The following is a 13706-nucleotide window of genomic DNA, read 5'->3' as shown; positions in this document are numbered from 1 at the left end:
TTGCAAGTGAACCCTCTTATCGTCCGTGCTTACCTTGCTTTCACTGGCACCACGGGGCAGGCACAGAGAGCTGGAAGGGGATTCCTTCTCAGCTAAAGAGCCCTGGAAGATCCTCTTCAGGAGCACATCTGGTAAAGTCCTACCATTAATGGATATTTAGAAGCAATCCTGGAGTAACATCCAAAGCTACAGTGAATATTATTTGCCCTCTTCATCAAATGCCTTCTTTCACAGCTCTGCTCCTCTGGAACTGCAGTACATCAGCAGAGTTTATGTTGCCTGTAATGGTTGCTGAAGTCACAGGTAATGGAAAGTAAAGAAAACAGCACTGATTTGAGCTGTTGCTAAGTGAGTACACTCCTAGTCCAGGGTCAAAAGCCTGCCCTGCTCCCCAGTCTGCTGACAGGACATAAATATGTCCCCAGTACATATCCCTTAGCCTGGGTTGTATTCCCCATGAGGATGCCACTATCCCAATTTAATTAGGGTTTATTCAAGGTCAGATGTCCCCAGAACATTGTGTTCCTTGTTTCCAGCCAACATCTCACCAGGGCTGCATTCCCCCACCCCAAGCCACCAAAGTCCCCCTCACCCCAAATAGAGCCCACAGGAGCTGAACCTACTCATCAAAACCCAAAGGTTGCTTTTTTTAAAGGTAAAGCTCTCCTTCCTGTCTGGGAATTGCAGACTTTAAGGGAAAGCCTTTCCACATGCTGAATCTTGCATTAATGTGCTTTATATTAGTATGTAGATGAGGCTCATCCCTGACCTGTCACTGTGACCAGGTGTTACAGAGGTTCACTGGTTCTGAGCTGTGGTGGGTTTTGGCTGTTGGTTTTCCTTGGTGTCTATAAAGGACCAGTGGAGATAGAAATGGACTCATTTAGTCAATATTCAAATTATAATTTTAAAATAAATTAGTAAAATGCTAAAAACCCTGCATGTTAATTACAGAATGCATTGAGAAAAATTAGATAAAATACGGCTGCTGTATCCAGGTCGCTCTTCAAGCAGATTTCCTCTCATAGCAAGAGGGAAAAAAAAAAAAAAGTCTTTTTGCTGCTGAGATTGTAGTAAACAAGGGCTTGTAAAAGTGCATTAAAGCTGCTTTGTTCCTTTGGTTTATAAATGGGAAGCGCAGCCCCAGGTAACTGCTCTCAGTCACAGGAAGCCTGTGGGAGCTTGCAAGTGAAGCCAGCTATTTGGAGTTGAAATGCAGTACCTGAAACCCAGGGCCATCTCTCACGTCTCTTCTGATCACTTCAAGTTCCACTAAGTGTCCCCTCCTTTATTTATGGAACATTTATCCTGGCCATGTTTCCAAGGAATGGAAAACTCCCCTGGAGAGGCTTTTTCAAGCAATCACATTAAAAGTTAAGCATCTTAACTTCATACAGCAGAGCTGTCCCCATGATCCAAATGTACATGCTAAACCCTTTTATTCTCTGTTGTACATTGATTATATTCACTTCAGTGGCAAATGGTAAAAAACATAATTTCCTGCTGCAGTTGCCCAACTTCTATGATATTTTATGTCTATCACTGAAATACGCAGAATGACCCATTCAATTATACATTACAGGCATTACAATAGCTATCATCACCAGGTTGTGTGATCACCTCATAAGAATTAGCCATTAGAGAGGGAAACTTGCTTCTTAAAATGTGAAGCCTGCAGGCAACACAGAAAGCAACCTTACCTATTTGAAAAAGGCCAATTTTTAACTTCCCTGGTTTTTAAACCTGCAGCATCAATAGGCAGATTTTACTGACATAAGGGAATAGTACATTCTTGGCCTGACAAGCAATGGGAGATGAACTGTATGGTTTTGAATAGACACAAAGCAGGCATTGAAGCATCCCAGAGAAATCTCTACTCTAACGTATGGTCTCCCACAGCAGCTGCTTTGGAGAAAAGCAATCAGTCCACGACACCCGACCGATGTGTGTGAGACTAGTTCAGCATGTATGAGCTGGGCATCACCAGCATCCCTGCAACATAAATCCCTCTGCAGGAACACCTCTACCCATACAGAAGCAACTTGAATAAGTTTTTTAAAGTCCAGGTATCTCACTTGAATACAAAGGTGACCTTTCTTGGTTCTCTGTGGTTTCGCTGTGGTTTTCCTGCTTTCAAAGCATTTCTTCTTATTTGACTTGCTCTTTCTGGTGAAATATTTGGAGACCGTTTAGACGTGACTGCATGCCAACAAATTATCCTGTAGAGCATCTGGCATTGGCATCAACTAGAGGAATGGGCTGATGCCAGACCAGACCTATTACCTGGCATCTACATGAGTCTTTTAACCTTTACATGAAGCAGGCCCTACCCACAGGATAAATTTGTGTGTCAGGCTGCTGTGAAATGTGATGCGTGTGTTCCAGAGTCAGGAGTACAAAGACAGGAAAGACACTTCCCCTTGACAGTGCAGAGAAGGGAGCTTTGGAAGGAATTTGGGAAGGTATGTTTGCTCAGACTACCGAGTTAAGAGGAGGTTTTACCATTGATTTTCATAGGGAAGGACTCAGAGAAGATGAACAAGTAAGAGTTAACCCCAGATGATGGTTTTCCTGTGAAACAAAGATTTTTAAAAATATGGTAATCCTTTTACAACAGACTAGTCCTTGGCAGTGGTTCTGTTTTATGGCATCCAAAGAGCTCCTAATTTCAGCAATTCAATGATGTGCCACTCGAGGTACAACTGCTTTACCCATCCTAAATAAAAACAGCATGAATCCCTCTAATAAATGTAACATACATCCCATTTGAGAACTTGGTCATAGATTAATTTTACTCAGGTTTTTTAATCTATTACTCTCGAGGTTATCTTGAAAATCCTACATCTATGGCAGCAGAATACTCTGGAAATCTGAGTGGAATGGGTCATGTTTACTTTCTGGAATATGAGTACTTCATGTTCCAGGTGATGCACATATGGCTACTCAGACAATTGTATCAACAGATATCAATTGTTTTCACTTCTTCATCTGTTTTATTATGTTAAAAAAACCCCAACACCCGTGGGCAAGGACAATGAAGGAAGTGAGAAGGCTATTCCAAATCCTCTATTCTACTGATGTCTAGAAACAAAGATCTTCTGACATGGCATATTTCAATGTCCTTTGTTTAACCTCCCCCCTTGAAAGATCTGAACACAGGGCCTTTGTTTTCTGATGCTTTGTAGGCTAACCTACAGGTTATGCTTTGATAAATGTCCAATGAGCTAAGGAAACATCAAGGCTTTTCCTCAAGATGCGTTGTTGCTGTTTCGCCTGACATCTTCTATTCCTGTTAGACATTATCATAAGTATTTAGGAGGCCTGTTTGCTGTTAGCCTAGCATGCTAAACTACCCAGTGCTGCTATTTTATCCATTTTATCCACTTAGGACTTCACCATGTCCTTTAAAATTCACACTTCTGACTGTCTCAGGAGAGCAGGGAGGGAGTTTCATCTTTATAAAACAATCACATCCCTGGGGCTTGACACACACTTTAAAGCAGAAAGAAAGCAAAACCAGAAGCCCAAGAGGTGTTACAGTGCTCTGGAAGCAGGAGGCTGGTAGCAAATGGCTATCCTGGCATAACATGGATACACACTCATGGCAAAGTTCCTAGTACAGCCATGTCCATGCATATTATTCCTGATATACAGCAAAATTACAGAATCACAGAATATGCTGAGTTGGAAAAGACTCACAAGGATTATTGAGCTCAGCCCTTAGCTCTGCACAGGGTCTACTGACACCTGATGGGATGCCCTTATTTCAGAGGGGGAAAAAGGGTTCTAGCACAGGAGCCAGCAGGGCTTGTTGATAGAGCTTCAAACCAGCTTGGAAGGGGGAAAGGGACAAAGCCAGGTCCGCCAGCGATGAATGATGGGCTGGTGTGCCAAAACCTGAAAAAAGAGCACTAATGGGATCCCTTCATCTGCTTCACAAGTCCTCATAGTCAGCATGAGCCCATTAAGGGCTTGTATTGCTTATTGAGTTATCAACTCAAGGTGCTCAGAAAACTGGACCTTTAAAGATGCTGCACTCTGAGAGGGCTTTTCTCTCACATGAGATGTGCAAGCAGAAGCCCTGACCTCTTGTGGTCATTAAACACTACAGAACCAGTAAATTGCAATTTTCCTATTTCCTCAGTCTTCTGTCTGAGCATTTTCTACCATAAATGGTCACACTCCTAAAGTTGGGTGTGTTGGATTCGCAAGAGTCATATCTTGTTGAGATGACACAAATCATAATTATTAGTATTTTTCTAAGTCCTCTGGAAACCACGTCTGAAAGGTAGTTCTGCCAACCCACAGTCAAAACAAACTTCCTTCTGCAAGCATTAGAAAGCTGTTGGGGCCACAACTTCATTTAAAATCTCAGGATTGTTTTACAGACAGACAGCAAACCACCTAAGTAATTCACGGCACGTTTGGGACAAGTTAAAGATGAACTTACGCTTAAAAGATTCATACCTGCTTGAGATGCCTGGGGCTGGAACCAAATAAAATACAGTCTCCTGGTTTATTGTACATGGTGAATGATGAATGGTTGTTTTAATGGTAAGGGACTCACTGGGACAGAAAGCAAACCAGCAGTGCCAGAGTGTGAGGTTAATACATATCGAGAAGCTGCTGTGTTACCTGAGGGCAGAAAAATGCTTAAACTGGAAGGCTGTTCCACTTGGGCAGGTGCAGATTGCAGACAGAAGGCAAAGGGAAGGCCTACAAACACCTGTGCCACTCCAAGCAGACCCAAAGATTTCCTGGTGGTTAAATGTACAATGTTCTTCCCCCTTCCTATATGCTGGTTCCCTTGGTGCGAGAAGTACACAGCTAAAATAGCACAGAGCATCATTTGGAGCATCTTGCTGGGCCTCCTGCAGTCAGAGCAGCCTCCTCAGGGCGAGCTCCCATCACAGGCTATTGCCAAGATAATTATTATTTGTGACAAAGTGGAAAACTGTACTCTGTCCCTTCAGGGAGGCAGAATAAGCTGTAATGGGGAAAGTGAACACGTGTTGCATGCACAGGAACACTCTGTGTCAATGCAGGGCACACACACTGCCTTCCCTCCTCACCCCATGGCAACAGAACCTTATCTGGAGCCCTAAAGAGTAAGAGAGCCAAAATGTGAATTAACCAGGGGTTCTGTCAGCATTCACCCACCCGATTTCACCCATCCTCAGCCACTCAGGTTGGTGTCTGTGCAGTGCCCCAAAGGGACCTGAGCCAGGATGAGGCCTTGTGCTCCAAGAGCAGCACAAATAATACTAAAACCACAAAACATGGTAATACTTACTTTAATTCTGCAAACACTGGGAAGAGCCCTGATGATACCACATTTCATTATAAAGCTATCAGACAACATACACACATTTTAGGGTCATCTAATTTTGTATGTTCTTCATTAAAAATATTTCCTTCCACATGGTTCTTCCTCCTAAGGAACGCCAGAGTGCTTTTGTAACTAAATCTCATTTCAGCTGTTTATCCTGAGAACAACAAAACGTGCGGTTACCCAGCACGTTGTGATGCTTCCCCCCCCTCCAAGCACACTGGGTGGAGGAGGAGGATGCAGCTCTGCATCCCCTGAGCTGCTCATCTTTCCTCTGCACAAATACCCTCTGCATGTGCCCCATCCAGGCCCAGGCAGGACTGTGACACACCCACAGAAATACACGCACTTGGGGTCTCTTCCAAGCCCCTCTGTTCCTCAGCTGGTTGTTTTCAAGAATGCACAAAGCCCTCTTTTTCCACAAAAAGAAAGAAAAAATGTGTGAAAGAAGGAGCTTCCCGAGGCTCCAGAGCCAGGGTAGTGGCCTTGTCTGCATTAACACTCAATTCCCATTCGGCTTTAGTTTTTTTGTGCTGTAGTTCTTGTGGGGTCCCATCATTTTAGATATGGGGAAACTGAGTCATAGTGGAGGGAAAGGGTGGAACAACAGCCATTTAGATGGGACTGCACTGAGTCCTTCTGCTCACACAGCTACATTGTTGGAACTAGATGATCTTTAAGGTCACTTCCAACCCAAACCATTTTATGTGTCTATGCTGGCAAACCTCCAATATAGATGCAGGTGACTGTATTAAAGATTTGTCCATTGCAAACATGTCATTGCTGTCACAAGTCCACATGAAGGTGATCCCTGTTACTGGAGAAACAGATACCTTCACAAGCAAAATAACCACAGATCTTCCCAAAAATCTATACCCAAAAAATACTCTCCCATGGTTTTTTTCTTTTTCCTGACACCTCATAATGTGTGGCCAACACAGATTCCCTATTAATAACCCAAAGACCTCTTCCATAGTAAGAGTTCATTGACAGGTTTGTATTAAACATCTTTTTGACGTTTACAAAACCCAGAAAGAGTTTTATGCATTTGTGAAGCCACGTGGCTGCCAGTGAGGAGCACAACAGCTCACAGGAACCCTAATTACTGCCAATTACTTTTCCCACTGAGCTGCCTTGACTCTGTCATCACTGCAGAATGAGGCAGGAGACGCCACGGGGAGCAACCACATTGGCATGGACCAGCCCCATGTCACCAAGTCTGGAACTATGCTGGATCACTGGAGGTTGTGGCACCTCAGGACAACATTTTGCATTTGCTGAGCTCTCTGTGTCCTCCAGCCGTGCAGGAGGGTCAAAGGAAGGTATCAAATAGTCAAGACATGAGTGTTGCATCTTCTGCCCATGCCCTAAAATGACTGAGGTGCTGTAAAGCTTTTCCAAGTGTTGTAGGAGAAGGTAAATGACCAGTTTTTAATGTAGATATGCACACAAGGAAGAGCAGGGTGTGTGTGGGGGGAGGGGGGAGTGGTGCACAAGTACATGCAGAAATGGGAGAAAGAACAGACAAGCAACACAAACCTCACCCTGAAAATTAAAGAAAAGTCCTTTTCCTGGGGGTAGTCCTGTCCTGTGCTCTGCTGTGGGGGGAGAATTGGAACTGGTGCTACAGACAACCAGTGTGCACAGCGTGGGTGAGATGTTCCCACGCATCAGAACCGACTCAACCATTCGCTGCAGCATTTTCCCATCAACAGAAGGACAAGGCATCAGCATTTCAGCTTCTGCTCAGTGATGAGAGGCTCTCACCAGGGTCTCTCTTTCTGAAACATATGATGCACTAATGACGCCACCCAGGGCTGACAAGGAGCTTAAGAGCTGGCTCTGCCCTCTGGACACCTGGCACGCTAAAGCCCGTAGCAAGTGGCATGTGCTGGCTTGAGAAAAAGCCATTACCACTTTGGACAGCCACTGGGCCCAACTGTTAGTCCAGTGCCTTCACCTCCCCTATTGCTATTAATGCAAGGAGATAAAGGAAAAAATCCAGGAGGAGGAACTGACTCGACTGCTGAAGCAGTTGTTATATTACTGACTCAAGCCTCAGATGATGAGCCATGGTAAGGCAGAGTAAAATAACAGTGAATTAAACCAGGGAAAGCCTATGTAATGTCTAGTCATTAAACAATAAAGATATCCAACTCTAAATCAGCTCAGATTTTGTTTTCTGACACTCAAGGATCAAAAACTGACATAATGTGTAGGAAAATGTGTTGTTTCTCACAGGTAACAAGTGATAGGGCAAGAGGAGAACAGCTTCAAGTTGAACCAGGTGAGGTTTATATTGGATATTAGGGAAAGTTTTTTCACTGGAAGGGTGGTCAAGCATTGAAATAAGCTGCCCAGGAAAGTGGTGGAATCACCTTCCTTAAAGGTATTTAAAAAAACACCTACAGATGTGGTGCTTAACAGTGTGGTTTAAGTGCTGGACCTGGCAGATGGGTCAATGATTGTAATAGATGATCTTAGAGGTCTTTTCCAACCTTAAGGATTCTATGATTGTATGAAAAGCCCAGCACACAGCACCCAAACTTGGACACTGCTGATGTGGAGCTGCTGCCACAGCTCGGTGCTGGGTCTGCCAGCCCTCCCACCAGAGCTGGAACTGTGTTTCCTCCTCACACATGAAGGTTTATGTCATTGCCATTGCCCTTATTTTCACAGTCTTAATTTAGGGTTTAATTTGGTGTTGTTACAAAAGGCTTCTAGGACAGTGCAAAATCTAGATGAGGGTCAAGAAGAGGAAGAAGGGTTGTTAGGAAGTCCTTCCTTGGACAAAGAAGGTTACAAGTTTAGATTAGCTTAGACATTGACTTTTCCTGTTCCTCTGGTGAAGGCAGCTAAATCCTTGGGTGTTCCCAAAAGAGAACAACACCTCAACATTACCCCACTTCACCTGCTGAGAGAATTGGCTCCAGCAGAACTTCAGGACTGCAGAAAAGATGATGGGAAAAGTCACCAGACCTGTCCAGGCAGAGAAAGGATAGGAAGTGTGAGGGAGGACAATTTTTACACTGTTGTCTACATGAAAGAGCAGCACAGGACCCTGGAACATCTCTTTTCCTTCACCATACAGCTATCCCTCCTCCTCCTCAGCAAACCTCTGGGGCCAGCATTCAGTGTGTTTCTGTAGAGCCACCCAGAGATACCACACACTAAAGTGATAAAGATCAAAGGCTGCATATTCATCAGAGATGGTCTTTGGACTGAGAGCATAAATGTAGGACCATCAGCTTTTGTATTTAGGAACCTACCCATGCACAGAGAGCACAGGTAGCTGTTCCGTGAAGATGCTCAGGTCAGCCACAAAGCAAATCCTCTTATGTCACCAAAGCCATCCGGGCTTGTGCAGGTGTCCACAGAAGATGTGTCAACACCTGGTCCCAAACTCTACTCAAGCACGAGAGGAACGTGTGCTGCAGTCCCCAGCACACAGACAAACCATGAGCTATGAGGAATCTAAAATAAAGTTCTACTGCATATCACGTAAAAAAGAAATAAAACAAAGCCCTTTTCTAATTGAATAGAGGATGAAAGGGAAAGCTAAGAAGTGGTGCAGCTGGGGAACCCTTTGAAATAATTAGATCTACCACTTGGCTCCAAAGTTCTTTTACTATCAGGAACATCAAGAAGGGTGTCAGCAAGAGACCTCTTCATTTCTAAGGTGAACAACACTGAGGGATTTAAAATCTATTGAGAGAAGCCTAGGATTCTTTAAGTTCACTGAAGCCAAAGTAATTCACCCTGAATGTGGGCCCTGAAGGTGACTGTGGAGCTTAGAATAAGGATGTCAACATGGTGCTTTCATCATTTGCTAGAGGAGCTGGTACTGCACATGGAGCTTGCCTTGACCATTTAATTAATAAAGGGACCCACGCAGCTGGAATTAACATGAACTTTCAAAGCATCAAAAAGTCCCGCGAAGGATCAAGCTGATATTTTCATTTATATATATCAGCTTATTCTGGGCCATTGTTGTGCTCCTCATTCACATGATACAGCAGCCTCTTACTCACACACACACCCTTACACATTTCCTTTCATTTTACCTCCACAGTGCTTCTGTGTGATGGGGGCTATCACCAATTAACACTGACAATGGGAGCTGGAAGGGAATTTTAGCAAGCACAGCAGGGTTTTTTTCCTCCCCAAAATCTTTGAGGAAAGGGATTATTTCCCCCCTACCCTCCTCCCCATAAAAATGGTGAGCTCCGTGCCAAAGTTTTTCTCTGATCTTTTTTTCTATTCTTGATTTTACTCTGTCCTTTTTCCTTTTTCTTTCATTTACCACCAAACAATAACAAGGACAATCCTTCAAAAATATTTTCATTGTAGTGTATTGAAAAGAACTGGCTTAAACCCTGCCAGGTCAACATGGTCATTCCACTCCTCAGCACTCCACAGGATCCTATAAATTAGCCCGTGAGAATCCAGCATTTATGTTTCCCCCAGTCAGTGTAAATACTGCCTTTCCTCTTCTCCTGTGCCAAGGGACAAAGGTTTCAATCAATATGATCACCAAATAATATTTGATGGTGCATTTATCTATTTATAGACTCATCAGCTTCTATTTCCTTCCTGTAATTTTCAAGTAAGATGGGACTTCTGGTTAAATCAGTCTGCAAACAGGGGTGATAGGGATTTTGAATTGATGCAGATGCTCTAATCAAGCATAAGACCTTGGGCTCAGTGCAGGCATCACTGGATGACTTTTGCTGTTTTGTACGTTCATGAGAACAGAACATAATGATCTAATTGTCACTTCTAGCCTTGTATCCTACTGATCTTTGGTACCATGAGTTCATCAACTATCCTGGTTTCATGGTTAAGCTCTGTAGATAATCATCGTGGAAGCCACAGAGGATCACTATCCCAGATGCTGAGGAAGCATGCACTTTAATCATCCATGAATGGCAAAGCAAGCAGAAATGGCTTCATATAAGCCCCTTGTTCTAGGGAATGTTACCTCTTTAAAATTGATATCTTCTCCTATTTTCAATTAAACACCCACTAAGGCCATTGCAAAGGTTCCTCATGATGGCCTCAGCAGGTATTTGATACAACTTTACAGAGCAAGAAACCGGTTCCCAAGCAGTGCCATATGGAGCTCTGTCCTTTGGATGAGAAATAAAGCTGAGACTGTGAGCAACTGTGAGCACAGTCAGTTTCTTGAGGGCAGGAGAGCTACCTCTAGTGTCCTCAGGTGAAGTGTCATTCCTAGTGTCCCAAAGCCACTAGCCAAACCCCTACCTCACAGATGAGCCACACCAGTGCTGCAATCTCTGTGTTCACCAGAGTTGCTGTGCTCCACACAGTGCAGTAGAGTCATAGTTACTCACTTTTGCACAGTAGTCTCATTTTGGGAATCATCCTAAACATGAGGATAGTGGGGGAGTTAGAGAAGAATCCATTTATTGGCAATTAGCTGACACCAAGAGCTCTAACATGAGTTCTGGGGGAGTTAGGAAAAATGTGGTGTCTGCAGTATGGGAGTGTGGTAGCAACTGTCTTTGAGAGACAGAGGGAGCAACTGTCAGGATAACTCCTGATGATGCCTTTCTAAAGTGGCAGCTCAAGGAAGTTTCTGGATAAAACATCACTCAGTGTTGAATGCCACTGCAGTATCTTTTAGTAGAAACCCAATGTCTCTCTGAAAGTCTCAGTTAGATATTTTGGTAGCTCCTGTAGTTGTTCCTCTCTACACCCTGACAAACATTTCACACTGGTTGCACAGCTTTTGGTTGGAAGAAATCCCAGCTTTGTTGACATTGACTTCAGTCAACTTCAGAGGGCCTCCTAAGTCTGCTCTGGGGCTTGTCAACACACAGTGGACTAAGACACACTGCCAGCAGGCAGCTCCTTCTAGAAAACATTATTTGAATCCAAACTGTCTTCCAGGCATTTTTTAAAAAACTTCATATTGTGTGAGTTATATTCTTGTCAGATGAAAAATCTGTGTTAGTCCTTCATTGTTCACATTTACAGAAGGTCATCCTGCCCCACAAACACCAAAAATATCACATCCTGATCATTCAAATGGCTTCCACATGGCAATGTACAACCAAACATAACTTGTTGTTGCTGAATAATAACCATATGCAAAGGCAAACAATCACAATAGCACTTGGAGATTATTTATACTTAGGAAAAAAAGTTCTTAATATAAAATTTTTTACTTGTATGATCACATGCCATTATTACTCTTCTGCCTGTAGAAAGTTTACGCTCCCTCTTCTGCCTGTGATCTCCAGTAGCAAAAAATACACCTGACATGGATATTGGTACAGTTAGTTCTGTTCAATCAATGCAGTCCTGGGGTTCATAGAATCATAGAGTGGTTGGGGTTGGAAGGGACCTTAAAGATCATTTGGTTCCAACCCTATGTGCCATGGACAGGGACAGATTCTACAAGACCAGGTTTCTCAAAGTCCCATCCAAACTGACCTTGAACACTTCTTGTGATACGGCAGCCACAGTTTCTCTGGGCAACTTGTGCCAGGGTCTCACCATCCTCAGAGTGAATAATTTCTTTGTAACATCCACTCTCTTTCAGTTTAAAACCATTACTCCTTGTCCTATCACAACAGGCCCTGCTAAGAACTCCCTCTTCATCTTTCTTGAGCTTCTCATCAGCCAACACCCCTAAGCCCTTCTCCCCAGGGCTGCTCTCAACCCATTCTCCACCCAACCTGAACCTGTACTTGGGATTGCTGTAACCCAGGCACAGGACCTTGCACCTGGTCTTGTTGAAATTCAGGAGGCTGACATGGGCCCACCTTTCCAGCCTGTCCAGGTTCCACTGGCTGACATCCCTTCCCTTCAGCGTGTTGACCACACCACAGCTTGGATCCCAAGTCAGATGTCTTTAAAAGTACTCCACCACTTGCAAAACAACAAAACCCCACAGGAAGCAGCCCTTTTACATCTTCCAGATATTTTTCACTTTATTCAAAGGAGAAAGTAGGGAAATAGCATCAAAGAGAGAACTTTTCTTGTGACTTAGTAAGTGTAAGATCAAAGATTAGTTTTATTACAAGCCCTGTTTTACCAGAAGACATTTATGAAGACCTAACTGAAGCTGCTCTAGTTTGTACAAATTATAATTATTTACTTGTATTAAAAAAGAACCTAGAGACATTAAGAAGGTTAAAGCTGTCATGCTAGTCTTTGTATTAACAGTTGAAGACATCTGGGGTTTTGAAGAGGTTTTACTCCAAACAGTCCAGACACAACATAGGGGAGAAGAGGAATTATTCAGAGAAGAAACAATTTTATCCAAGAGTTAAAGAAGTCAAGAATAAAATGACTTTTCCTGCTGCAGCACTTGGTGCACTCATGTGGTGGATAACTGTGAAGGAAGTCTTTGTCTTTGCTCAACAGTTTAAATTTACTTACTGATTCAGCTAATTCAGCCTCAAATTTTAATTACAAGATTCTAAGTGCAACTGAGCTGGGGAACGGCCTGTTGGTACAAAAACTCCATCAAACTTCAACACATGAAAGGCCCATCCTATCACTGATAGCAGAGGTCAAAGGAGGAAGGAGGTTACACAAAACAGACTGTAACCTGTTTTATCCCTCCACTTTCTGTCAGTTGGCAGCTCAAGGCTTCCTAAGCTGGAAGCTGGATGGGAACCATCATATCTAATAGCCATCAGCAATGATATCTTTCATTACTGTTTACTCTATTTTAAGTATACTTAAACATTTTGTCTCTGCAGCACCCAGTGGCAAGTTCTACAGGTTTCTTTAGGTGAAAAATGCTGGCTTTTGTTTGTTTCAGAGATGTCACCTGATTATGTCATTGGATCGAGGTGGGTCTTGCATTTTGAGAATAACTGTTCACTCTTTGCTTCTTCCTTTCCATTTGTGGTTTTGGTGTCTTTTTAATGATTTCTCTCACTGTCATCTACTTCCCAAACTGAAAAGACCCAGCCTGGCCTGTCCCACATGCTATTCCTTGTGACCTCCTGTGACCAGGAGCTTCAGCCAACGGATTTAGTTCTGAGCCTACCCAAGGAGGATGGAGGGTCACGAAGGTAAATGTCAACCAGGATGGTGGAGCAGGACAAGAAGAATTAGAAAGAATAAAGATCTCTGAATATTGGGTCTACTTCAGATGCAAAAGCCCTTCAAGTTATTAAAAGAGAGGGGGAAAGTGATTTTAAAAAGTAAATATTGCTTGCTTTTATCACAGGAAAGCAAAGCTTCAAGGTTTTCGTCCATCGTGAATAAACAAAATGAGATTGCAGTTTGTAGAGTGTTTTGAAATTTTCTAATTATTTTTCATTAAACAAGGTCTGGAATAAACTGCTGTGGTTTCTCCCCGCACTTCAATTTCCCTTATGTCGGCTTCATTTTT

The sequence above is a fragment of the Myiozetetes cayanensis genome, unplaced genomic scaffold, assembly GCF_022539395.1.
Source record: "Myiozetetes cayanensis isolate MyiCay16 unplaced genomic scaffold, myiCay2020 scf1, whole genome shotgun sequence".
Taxonomy (NCBI): domain Eukaryota; kingdom Metazoa; phylum Chordata; class Aves; order Passeriformes; family Tyrannidae; genus Myiozetetes; species Myiozetetes cayanensis.
Note: the sequence above shows the minus strand (reverse complement) of the source record.